The sequence below is a fragment of the Prionailurus viverrinus genome, chromosome B1, assembly GCF_022837055.1.
Source record: "Prionailurus viverrinus isolate Anna chromosome B1, UM_Priviv_1.0, whole genome shotgun sequence".
Lineage (NCBI taxonomy): Eukaryota > Metazoa > Chordata > Mammalia > Carnivora > Felidae > Prionailurus > Prionailurus viverrinus.
In genome coordinates, this window is record NC_062564.1 from 124,453,552 (window position 1) to 124,467,146 (window position 13,595).

Consider the following 13,595-nt stretch of genomic DNA (forward strand, 5'->3'; position numbering starts at 1 on the left):
AAAAAATATATAGTCTCTTCAACAAATGGTATTGGGAAAACTGGACAGCAACATGCAAAAGAATGAAACTGGGCCACTTTCTTATACCATCCACAAAAATCTGTGAAAGACCTAAATGTGAGACAGGAAACCATCAAAATCCTGGAGGAGAACACAGGCACCAACCTCTTTGACATCAGCTGTAGCAACTTCTTACTGGATACATCTCTGGAGTCACAGGAAACAAAAGCAAAAATGAACTCTTGGGGCTTCTTTAGGATAAAAAGTTTCTACACAGGAAGGAAACAATCAACAAAATTAAAAGGCAGCCTTCACAATGAGCGAAGATATCTGCAAATGACATATCTGACAAAGAGTTAGTATCCAAAATATATAAAGAATCCCCAAACCAAGTAACCCAGTTAAAAAATGGGCAGAAGAGATGAACAGACATTTTTTCAAAGAAGATTTACAGATGGCTAACAGATACATGAAAAGATGACCAAACATCACTCATCATCAAGGAAATGCAAATCCAAACTACAATGAGATACCACCTCATACCTGTCAGAATAGCTGAAATTGACACCTCAGGAAACAACAGATGTTGGTGAGGGTGTGGAGAGAGGGAAACCCTCTTACACTATTGGTGGCAATGCAAGCTGGTGCAGCCCCTCTGGAAAATAGAATGGAGGTTCCTCAAAAAGTTAAAAATAAAACTACCCTACAACCCAGCAATTGCACTGGTAGGTATTTACCCAAAGGATACAAACAATGATTTGAAGGAGCACATGCATTCTGATGTTTATAGCATCATCATCAACAATAGACAAATTGTGGAAAGAGACCAGATGTTCATTCACAGATGAATAGGTAAAGAAGTGGTGATATATACATATACATATACATATACGTATACACGTATATGTATATATATATATTTATGGCTGAGTAATTTTCTTTTGTGTGTATATATATATATACACATATACACATACATATATACATACACATATATACATACATATAAATATATACATATATATATACATATATCCATACACACACACACACACACACACACACACACACACACACAAGAAAATTACTCAGCCGTAAAAAAAAGAATGAACTCTTGCTATTTGCAAGGACATGGATGGAGCTAGAGACTATTATGCTAAGCAAAATAAGTCAGTCAAAGAAAGACAAATATCGTATGATTTCATTCATATGCGGAATTTGAGAAACAAAACAAATGAACATGCAGAGGAAAGAAAGAGGCAACCATAAAGCAAACTCTTAACTATAGACAACAAACTGAAGGTTGCTGCAGGGGAGGGGGTGTGTGGGATAAATAGGTGATGGGAATTAAGGAGGGCACTTGTGATGAGCACCAGGTGTTATATGTAAGTGATGAATCACTGAATTCTACTCGTGAAATTAATGTAACACTTTATGTTGACTAACAGGAATTACAATAAAAAAATAAAACAAGCAGGGGCGCCTGGGTGGCTCAGTCGGTTAAGCGTCTGACTTCAACCAAGTCACGATCTCGCGGTCCGTGAGTTTGAGCCCCGCATCGGGCTCTGGGCTGATGGCTCAGAGCCTGGAGCCTGTTTCCGATTCTGTGTCTCCCTCTCTCTCTGCCCCTCCCCCGTTCATGCTCTGTCTCTCTCTGTCCCAAAAATAAATAAACGTTGAAAAAAAAAAATAAAACAAGCAAAAAAAAAAGCCCTTTATATACTTTTCCCAATTTTCCAATGTGTAATTTTTTTCCAGTTGACTCAAAGCCATTATGTGTATATTTTTGATATTACCTATTTTCTTGTTATGCATTCACAAATATTTTCTTCTTGTCTGTTCTTAATGTTTTCTTCTGGTGTTTCATATCGTGATCACATCGCTCATTTTGGTTGTTAATTCATAAACTTCTTTCAATACAGTTAAACATATGGCCTACATGATTGCTCCATTTTATTTACAAATTATCTGGATTTTTATGTGTATTTCCTAACGTATTGTTATCTTTAATGAATTTTCAGAGGTTGTCTATAAATAATGTATTTTTTTTCCTGTTTGTTGGAGATAAAGCTTATTTTTTTCTATCTCCATCCCTACTTTTCAATCTTCTCCTGCCTCTAACTCTTTTCTAGATAATCATCTCCCTTCTCCTCTTCCCAGTCCTAAGGCCCTGCTGTGAGTGTATATGTATGTTAACAATATAAGGAAGCCATCGATTATATTAATTTATTGTTATAGTCCATTAGATTTAGTCAAAATTTCCTTTCACTATCTCTTAATGTACAAAGACTATATGCTAATTAACTTTCTTAACTGATATCATCAATTTCTTTCCAAATGTATTTTAATTTCTGCCCAGTTTGGGGAGATAATGTGATCTCCAATTAATGAAAGTAGACTCTCACATTTCTCCTTGCATTTCTAACTTTTCTTTTTCCTGCTGCATATATTTTGAAACACTATTGTTAGGCCACTCTACTTTAGTATATTTTATTTTTGTTGATTTGATATTTTATAAAAATGAAGTATAATTTTTAATTTAATGCCTCCTGCCTTGAAATCTGTCCATTAATTTTGTCATTTCTACTTTTTTATCTTGCCTCCTTATTTTTATTTTTTGCACTTTATTATTTTTTTAATTTTTCTTTTACTGTTTATTTATTTTTGAGAGACAGAGAGAGACAGAGCATGAGTGGGGGAGGGACAGAGAGAGACACACACACAGAATCTGAAGCAGGCTCCAGGCTCTGAGCTGTCAGCACAGAGCCAGATGCGGGGCTCAAACCCACGGACTGTGAGATCATGACCTGAGCCAAAGTCATACATTCAACCGACTGAGCCACCCAGGTGCCCCATTTTGCACTTTATTTTTAATGCTGCCTCATGTAAACGGTCTTTATCCGAATTATTTTTTAATGTAATATGAAATGTATATACTATTAAGAAAGGTTGTGTTAACAAATAATTTTCATATTTTATTAGCTTATAACCACAGTTTATATTTGGTACATTTTAGATGTACATAAAAGGTTAGCGGGGGGGCCTCTTTTCATTGTAAATATTCAGGGCCCCAGACTAAAAGACCCACTGTCTCATTGCTAGTCACTGTGCCAGAGGGAAAATAATGCTCTGGAGGGTCTTACATCATCCGTTAAATGCTTAATAAACATCCCTTCCACTTAAAACCATTGGCAAGAGCTAATTATATGACTCCATTAATCCAAAGTGGGGATGAAGGAGTCAGGTAATGAAATCCTACTATGTGTTTGGAAGGCAGAGAACTGGAAGTATTAGATTGGCTACATAAATGTCTTCCAGAGAGGGTCTCTGCTTTAGTTCAAAAACTTAGCTCATTCAACAATGGTAGTCATTAATGATATTTTTGACACTGTTCCTATAACCTTACTTTATGTTTATTATTGAGCACATTTTTTTTATAATTTGTTTCTACCTCCAATTCAATTGATTACATTAGGGTTGTTAATATCAGTGATGGTAATCACTGCTGACAAAGGTAGGTTGAAAATTTTTGACTTTCCTACTCACAAATGTGTTTTATTTTTTTAAATTGTTTTTAATGTTTATTTATTTTGAGAGAATAAGATAGAGAGTGAATGGGGAGGAGCAGAGACAGAGGAAAACAGAGAATTCCAAGCAGGCTCCATGCTGTCAGTGCAGCCCAATGTGAGGCTCAAACTCATGGAACCATGAGATCATGACCTGAGGTGAAATTAAAAGTTGTATGTTTAACCGACTGAACCACCCAGGCGCCCGTCAAATTTTAAATAGTAGTTTGTAATCCAAGTTTTTGCCATCATAACTTATTAGTAAGCAGTTTTTAAAAACTAGTATAAATTGGAATTTAACTTTTTTTGCATTTAAGATTATAGTTAGTAGGCCTAAGGACTGTAGATGGTATGGTAGGAAGAAGCAGTCCGCTAAATGTGCTTTAAGTATACACTTATTCAAAAGAAATATACAGATTTAAGAGGAAATACATCAAGTTTGGAGCTATAATTTTGTATACAGAAATTATAATTGGTTCAGGAACTCCAGTATTTAACCTAGTATTTTATTTACTGTCAAATATTAAATTGGTTCACTGATCTAAAGGAAGAGGTAGATTACCTAGAGAAGCTTAGGTTGGTAACTCCAAAGAGGTTTTATTTTTATTATCATTATGTTTTTAATGGTCACTTATTTTTGAGAGAGAGAGAGAGAGAGAGAGAGAGAGAGAGAGAGAGAGAAAGTACAAGCAGGAGAGGGGCAGACAGAGGGGAGACACAGAATCCAAAGCAGGCTCCAGGCTCCTAGCTGTCACTACACAGCCCATCGTAGGGCTTGAACTCACAAACCATGAGATCATGACCTGAGCCAAAGTCGGACACCTAACCAACTGAGCTACTCAGTGTCCCCACTGCCAAGAGGTTTTAAAATGTGGCATTAGTAAATTTACCATTACCCACAAGCTATTTTATTTCAGAAATTTTATTTTCTAGTATGCCCATCCCATGGCAGATAAAATTCATGGACAGGGTCATGTTAACCAAGCTCAGGAGAAATATATAAAATTCAAATATCAATTTACAATAAGGCCTATAATTACTTAAAGTACTACATAAAGGAAGCTACATGGGAAACCTAATTATAACTAAGATGCCAGTATAAATTTATAATAAGAAATACAGGTATCTAGGAGACCAGGTACTTAAGTCTCATAGTAAGCACATTTTCTTCCTAGGTGCCATGTGAGAAACTACGTTACAAAAATTGAAAGATGGTTTGGGGAGCATATAATCAGAAAAGGCAAGTCAGTTATGTGATTTGAAGTTTGATAGCCTCAAATTAAGATGTTTCTTGAGGACCATGAGAGTGTCTTATTCATTTTTGTAATCTGATTGTGTGGAACATACTAGAGATTAAAAAAAAATCTGTTGAATGAATGAGCACTCTATACAGAAGAACATATATATTTCAGTTGCTAAGAAATATTTTATTTGCTGTATTGAACATATGGCCTTAAAAGCGTATTATTGCTAACAGTGATAGTAAGGGGAAAACATCTATAAAAATAGTAGCTAATCAACTTTCTATAAAAAGCCTCTTCAAAATGAACATAAATATCTAAGGTAGGACTGCCCATTGCATGAATGTAGGGGCCCCATTTGGTTAAAATACAGCATGCCCCCTGGAGTTGCACAATACAGTAGAACTGAACCGTATTCAGGTTATTTTTACATTTAGAAATGAGAAATAAGAAAGGTAAAGTGGATTATTAAAAACATGCACCATTCACATAGACTAGTTGCTGAAATTGCATATTCATAATAGATAACTCATTATTAGAACAATATCAGTGCACAGTTTCAATGCACAGTTATTGAAATAATGCCATCGAGAACCCAGGATCTTTTCATTTTTTAGCATGTAACTGGTAAAACCTGGTTTTCTCAACCTACACCCCTTTGTACCTGAAACTCTCTTCTTCATTTTTTTTGGTTGCTGTTGTTGTAATTGTCCTTTCTTTTTAACTACTATCATTTCAATAACCATTATCCGCAGAACTTATCTTCCACTGAGTGTTTTCAACTTCTATTTTCATTTTCTCAATTAGATAAATTAAGTGTCTTAAAGATTACATATTTGCTGATGCTGTTCATTGTAGGAGTGATAGATCGTGAGCAAAAAGCACCTGAGATTAATCATTTTAAAAGCAGGAAAAATGCTGCTTGAGGGGAGGTGAGTCATTTAAAATACTCCCAAGGATATTGCAAAGTGTGACAAACCAAAAGTATAAAGAAGAATAAAGTTTTAGGCCCTTTTCATGTCTTTGGGTTCATCCTGAGTAAATGCTTTGATATCTGGTTGGATTGGTACTTTAGTATAGTCTTATTTGATTAGCTATTGTAGGCTGAAGATCCAACTCAGATTACTTAAATGAAGAAATACCTCTGTAATATATTACCATTTGTGACTGACCTTTTGTGCTTGGGCTTCAGACTTGTTTTTAGCTCTGTTAAAAAAGGGCAAGCCTAATTCCCATGAACATTGGACTTGCCTTGTTTTAACATGGTGACAATAATTTCCTTTCAGAATTGTGAAAAGCAAAACACATTATATTACAGTTGCCATTGAATAGTCCATAGGACATATAGGTTTTTCTTTTGGCATTTGACTACAGCTAGTCCCCAACTTAAGATGGCTGGGCTTAGGATTTTTGGACTTCATAGTAGTGTGAAAATGATGTGCATTCAGTAAAAACCATACTTCTTACTTTGATTTTGGACATTTCCTAAGCTAGTAATATGCGGTAGGATGCTTCATGATGCTAGACAGTGGCAGCAGCCACAGCTCCCAGCCAGCCACGCAATCCTGAGGGTAAATAACTGATATACTTACGACCATTTTTTACCATACAACCATTATGTGTTTCATTTTCAGTGCAGTAGTCACTAAATTACATGAGATACTCAACACTTTATTATAAAACAGGCTTTGTGTTACGTGACTTTGCCTAACTATAGGTTAATGTAAGTGATCTGAGCACGTTTTAGCAGGCGAGCCTAAGCCATAATATTTGGTAGGTTAAATGTATTAAATGCATTTTTGACTTACAATATTTTCAGCTTATGATGGTTTGTAGGGACATAATGATCCCATCATAAATTGGGGGAGATCTGTATTAGTAAAGCAAAAGGATTTTTCTCTAGCTAAAAATTCAAACACATTTTTTTCCTTTTTTCTTTCTTTTTTTTTTTGTTTTGCTTTCTGTTTATTTTAACAGTCCCCTAAGATATTTCATATAAGCCCTTTCATTTCTAATCTGCTGCATTGTATATGATGTTGGCTGTTTTCCTATTTTTCAAATGGCAGTATAGGTTGATAAAAATAACACTCAGACTTTAAGTTCCTAGAGAGTAAAAAGTTTAACAAAGAAGCTATTTTTTCTACTGGATATAATAATTGGTTATATGGAACATAGCTTAGAACTTAAAACCTATAGGATATTTTGTTTGCTAAACATTATTTTCACGGGTGCTTTTAAAATTTTTCTCATTATTTTTTAATGATGTTCGTTTTTCCCCACATTCTTTCCCCTCACCAAATTCTATAAACTTGCCAAGGTCTAAAAATGCTGAAGTATGAGAAAGAATGATACCTGGCCATTTGCAGCAACATGGAATGAACTGGAAGGTATTATGCTAAGTGAAATAAGTCAGTCATAAAAAGACAGATACCATATGTGTTCACTCATATGTGGATCTTGAAAAACTTAACAGAAGACCATGGGGGAAGGGAAGGAGAAAAAATAGTTACAAACAGAGAGGGAGGGAGGCAAACCAGAAGAGACTCAAATACATTGAACAAACTGAGGGTTGATGGGGGTGAGGGAGAGCAGAAAGTGGGTGATAGGCATTGAGGAGGGCACTTGTTGGGATGAGTATTGGGTGTTGTATGGAAGCCAGTTTGACAATAAATTATATTTAAAAAATGCCAAAGTGTGGTTTTGGTATAAAAATCAGAATCCACTGAGTATAAGCTGTAGATAGGTTTTAGTTATATTTATTAAAGAGTCTTGAAGAAGTTAATATTCTTTTCCTATATAACCCAAATTCTAGGATACATTTAAGAAAGTAACCAGAAAGTAAGGGAAAAGTGCACAGAAACATCCCTCATATAATTTTTGTGTAATTGTGAATATTTTGAAAATATGTAAATATTCAATAAATTCAAGATAATTACATATCGTGGATTAGTTTATTAAAATGTTGTTTATTGAATACCTAAACATGGGAGATACTTATATTACAGTGTACGGTATGGAAAATAGAATTATAAGTTGCATTTTAATTTTCAAAAACATGCATACTAAAATCTTATAAAATACACAAGGATATTATATATTCAATAATTATGATTAGGTAAGCAGTACACTTTGAAATATCCTTTCTTTTTTCTTGCTGTTCTAAAATGTTTTCAAATGAATATTTTTTGAAAGTAAGCATTACTGAAAAATATGAAGTCTCCTCATTGCAAACAAATCTAAATTATAAGATAAATATATTATCTATAACTCCTGCTGTAGCATCTATTTCTGTGGGATAAATACTTCCACCATGGCTGATTATAGAAACAAGTCATTGGTGGAAATTATGAAAATTTAACAGTTGTTCTTTGAGCTAGTGTGACCCATTCTAACATTTCAGAGACCTGATTACTCATCCTGAAAACTACGTACTGTATGTAGTAGTACTTCTTTCCTAGTAGAAGGCCTTGAGCTCATGAGCTCGGCCAGGAGGAGGGGGGGAGGTGGGGCATGTGGTTGCCGCAGGCAGCCACTGTGCCGCCTGGTCTTCTTCGGGGCCACCCACCCACTGGCTCCACAGCAAATCTCTGAGTAAGGAAGCAAACTTGAAACTGCTTGGGAAATGCAACAATCCAAATGGCCAAAGGTACAATTATAAAGACTAATACTGTTACAGGAGTGGTTATGAATATGACCTACCTCAAAAAGAATATGGAGGAAGCAATTATGAAACCCCATGATCATAAGAATCTGGATCTGGATGTGCCATACTTTGCAGATGTTACAAGCACAACAGAAAATGTAGCTGTATATATCTGGGAAAACCTCCAGAAATTTCTTCCTCTGGGAGTTCTTTATAAAGTAAAAGTATATGAAACTGACATTACTATTGTAGTCTATAACGGAGAATAGCTTTCAGGGGTTAATACTATAAAAAAAATTAATTTTCCCCACATTTGAAAAAGGTCTTTATCCCCTTGGACTATTAAGGAGTCATCACGTAATTGTCATCCACATTGTGCTCTGGCGTGACTGATATATTGAAATCATTGTGTGTTAAGACCTGTTGTGAATTCAAATCTATTTTAAAATTAAACTCGTAAAACTTTCTGAGTATCATTCAGAGAGCCTTTTATCTATAAATTAAAAATCACATCATTTTCAGTAAAAAAATATATACAAATAAAACAATAGAATATACTATTTATAATCCTTTTATAATTGAATTATCCCCTGGGTAACCAAATGGTATATAAGAACATCTCCTTGTAAATAATTATTTCAGCTATAAATGAATATTCAATGATAGAATGAACTGTCACAACTTTTCTGTCTTCAGTGAATTCTTGGATCTAGACTTTAAGCATCAATGGTAGGGGAGAGGGGGCCGTTCACACTGGGGAGTAAAATAGACATGGTCCCTACTATCAATTGTATAGTGGGGAGAAAATAGCCATTAAAGAAATGTTTTTAATTGTGTTTCAATTTAATCTGCATGTAGTGACCCCCTGCTCTAGAAGTTAAAGTTACACATTTTACCATTCCTTACACTTATTCTGTTGCTAGATCTAGTTTACTTTATCAGGGTTTATATTATAGAGTTTCCTGCAACCCTAATTTTTCTAGATGGTTTTCCTAGTTCCCTAAAAGAATTCAATATTTACCATCATCCCTTTACTAACCATGTTCATATCATTAAAAAACTGTTTTTGAATTCTCAGTTTTTGAGTCATCTTTTGGTTATCTGGATTTGAATACTGAGTAGTTAATTTTTTAACCATCCTTGAACTCATGGGCACTCAACATGTGTTGTCTCATTTATGTGAATGTTTGACATTTGCCTTTAGATCCAAAGGTAACTTTCTAATCTTCACTCGTACATTTTTTTTTCTCATCAGAAATTTGAAGACACTGTTCCTCTGTATTGTGGCATTTAATGTTACTTGATGAAATTTGAGGCGAGCTGATTTTTTTCTTCTTGAAGAAATTGACTTGCATTTTCTGCCTCTATCTAAGTAATTCTTTATCATGGACACAGAACAGTTTAACCAGAATCTGTGTCATTTGTTAATATTCTGTTAAAGTTCTTTCTGATCTATAGTGTAATATCTTTAGATTATTTTCTTCCTTCATGTCAGAGACTGTGATTGTATTATATTTCTTAAGTTTTTTTTATTCCATTTGCCAGATTTCTGATAAATAGTTTTCACATATTTGATCATGTCAGTGTGCCTACTTACCATCATCTTGCAATGTGAATCTTTAATATCTGTTCTATTTTCTCTTAATTTCTTATAATTGCCTCCATTATTCTCTTTTTATCACTTATTTGACTTTTTATCATGTTTATTCTGATTCTTGCTGTTTCTAATCTATACATTCCATTTGAATATTTTGCCTCTCAATTATTGTCCTTAGCTGTGAAATCTTATGTTTCAACTCATTTTGTTTTCTTTCCTATTATCTGTGTGATCCATTTCAGCTCCTAATTTCTCTAAATTCTTCTATCTCTCCAAATATTCTCGAGAATAGGTGTTGAGTCCTTGGATTCTGTTTCATGTAAATTCTTTGTGTTATTTTGCATATGATGTTTCATTCTCTGTTTTATCTTTTGCTTCTCTCCACTTCAAACCTTTTCTTTCTTTTCTTTTTTCCCTATTATAATATGTTTAAATAGTTTACATATGCAAATTATTTTCCGTTTTTAAAAAATCTTAAAATGGACAGCTTTGTTCAGATCTTAAATTTCTCTGATTTATGTGACTGAATCGTCCTTGACTCATTTTTGACTTTCAAAAGACTATTTTCTCTGTTACTACATATAAAGGCTAAATACTATGATCTGCACACTTTCTCCACTTGCACATTTGGAAGTGCTTGTGACAGTTTCCTGGACTGTTTCCTGGACCACCTAAGGCCTCCTCCTTCAGTGTGTGCTAGATCAGGATTCCTCTCACTCAAAGACATCTCTTCAGCAGTTTCCCCCACCTCCCTCATCATCAACATTAGTTTTTCTTCTAGATAATCCCAGCTGCAGACAGACAGGCTTATATATCACATTAAAAAAAAAAAACTGTTTCCTTAATCCCTCGTCTCCTCTGATCACTGCTAAATGTCTTGGTCTCCATTTACTGCAAACTTTCTCATAGTTTCTATACCCATTTTCCCCAACTCTTCTCTTATTCTTCCTTGAGCCTAGCTGGTTTTCAGTCTCCACATTTGCACAGGAATGGCCAACAGTAACTTCAGTGTGGCTAAATCCAATGGTGAATTCTCAGTCCTCATCTTACCTATTAGCAGCATTATTTATTTTGGAGAGAGAGAGAGAGAGAGAGGGCAAGCAGGGGAGGGGCAGAGAGAGAGGGAGACACAAAATTCGAAACAGATTCCAGGCTCTGAGCTGTCAGCACACAGCCTGATGGCGGGCCCAAACCCACGATCTGTGAGATTGTGACCTGAGCCAAAGTTGTACACTTAACAAACTGAGCCACCCAGGCGTCCCAAGCAGCATTTAACTTAGCACCTGACACCGTTTCTTGAAACTTCTGTGCATAACATCTGGGACACCATCCTGCTTCATTGACCATATATGTTTAATTTCCTTTTTTGGTTTCTTCTGATTTCCCTTATTGGAATTCTCTTAGGCTCTGATTTTCAATTTCCTGTACTTCCTGTTTTCTTTATCTCAAAACCTTGACGTCAGCTTTATATACTATCTTTATGTTGACGAAGTCACATGTTTTACCTCCAGTAAGGATCTTTTTGTTTGTTTGTTTGTTTTTTGTTTTTTTGGTGGGGGGAAGAGGACTACTTTTTATTACTTTTATGTACAGAAAATTCAACAGCATACACTTACCCCAGTTTGGTGGTCAGTTTTTTGGCCTTTGCCTTTTCCAACTTGGCAATGCAAGCCACCCGCTTTGGACCCAGAACGTTGCCTCTGCAATGACAGTGGATCTCATCATATCTATCATTGTCATTAGTCCTGATGGTTTCTACCAGCTTAACCAGAGCTCCTTTGTCTTCTGAGTTAACCTGTGTGAAGGTGACAGTGGTGAAGGTCCTCTGTGGACTAGATGCCCCAACCTGGCCTTCCTCTTGGTAATGCAGAAGGGAACTCTCATCTGATGACACAGGGCAGGCGGGAAGACAACCAGTTTAATGGGATCCACATCAGGTGCAATCACTACCAGCTAAGCCTTCTTGTTTTCCACCAAGGTGGTGACAGTATTAACCTCAGCTTGAAGGACAGGAGGCCTCTTAGTGGAGACAGTCCCTTTGCCAGCAGCTTTCTTCTCAGCCTGGACTAACAATCTCTGCTTCTTCTCTTGCTTTGTCTCTAGTCTATATTTGTGGGTCAGCCTAAGCAGTTGAGTAGCTGTTTGGTGGTCCAAGGACTGGGTGAACTGGTTTATTGCAGGAGGTACTGTTAGATGGTTAGCCTCAATAGCCCTTTGCTGCTGCTGACCAATATAGCAGGGCTATTTGACAAAGAGGGTGAGGTTCCTTTTGGGCTGGTGTCCTATCTGATGCCAAGATTCTTGGGTCTTTTCTCACTGAGCGCCAATCATCAAATCTCCATTTGGGTGTCTAAGTGGGCATTTCAAAATTTACATATCCACAGCCAAACTTCTGGCTTGACTCCTCTCTTTCACATCCTTATCTAATCAGTCAGAAAATTCTATTGGCTCTAGTTTCCAAATATATCCAAATTTTAACCTCTTTTTTAAATCTACTGCTAGCACTAGCATTCTCTTTTCTCTGAATTAGTCATATAATTCCCTAATGGGTCTCCTGGCTTCTACGCTTGTTCTTCCTAGTGTCTATTCTCAGGACCATGGTCAGAATGTGCCAATTTAATTATATGTTAGATTAAGTCTCTCCTCTGTTCAAAGCACTCAGTGGCTTCACTTCTCATTCCATATAGAAACCAAAATACATACAATGGTATAAGACCCTATGCCATGTACCTGCCTCCACTTCCACTCCAATTACCCTTTTATCTCACTTTCTAATCTCCACTTAGCTCACTCCGTGTAAATACCACTTCGAGCTGGCTGTTTCTTACACTTGCCTTTGCACCTGCTGTCTGTACTGCCTAGAATCTCACCTTTGCCTGTACATGGTTCATCCCCTTTCTTCCAGTCGTTACTTATTTGTCATCTTCTCTCTCTTCTCTCCTTTAATTCTTCCACTCAATTTATCTTATTCTAATAGGCTGTAGACTTATTTGAGTTTTGTTTGTTTTTAAAAGCTGTGTCTAACTATTAGAATGTAAACTCTGTCATACTAAGATATTTTTGTCTGATTTTTTACTGTCATTTTTTTCGCTGCCTAGAACAGTGCCAGATACATCATAGATTCTCACTAAAAAGTGGTTAAAGGAATGAATACAAGAATAAGTAGTGAAAGGTCTAGGCCTCAGCTGCGGCTCTATGGAATCTGAGCTGGGTTCTTTTTCTTATTGTTTTATTAAATTCTGTGTCAGGGCCACTAATGCCAGCTAAAACTGTGGCACTCCAATAGCTTTTAGATCTTTTACATAACTCAGTATAATATCCTGGAATATGGAAAATCCTGGTGATACTTTCTCACTCTACTGATGTTTCCCTGTATCATGTAAGTTATTTTTACTTTCTTGGAGTCATCCTGATTTGCCCAGGGCTGATGAATCACTCCAGTTAGCTTCGCTCAAAATTAGAAAGTGTTGAGAATTTACATAATTTTGTCTCATAATTTCCTAAGTATTGCTTTTTGGGGGGGAGATGGGGCAGGGATGATACCTTTT

At 35.8% G+C, this 13,595-nt stretch overlaps 1 protein-coding gene and 1 pseudogene across 1 annotated transcript in view; one reads left to right on the top strand and one right to left on the bottom strand.

Moving 5' to 3' along the window:
* Window positions 1–13,595, top strand: part of STPG2 (sperm tail PG-rich repeat containing 2) — a 549,400-nt gene that overhangs the window by 488,518 nt on the left and 47,287 nt on the right. The gene's annotated exons all lie outside the window — the stretch shown is intronic.
* LOC125163749 (60S ribosomal protein L7a-like) lies at window positions 11,660–12,931 on the bottom strand (annotated as a pseudogene).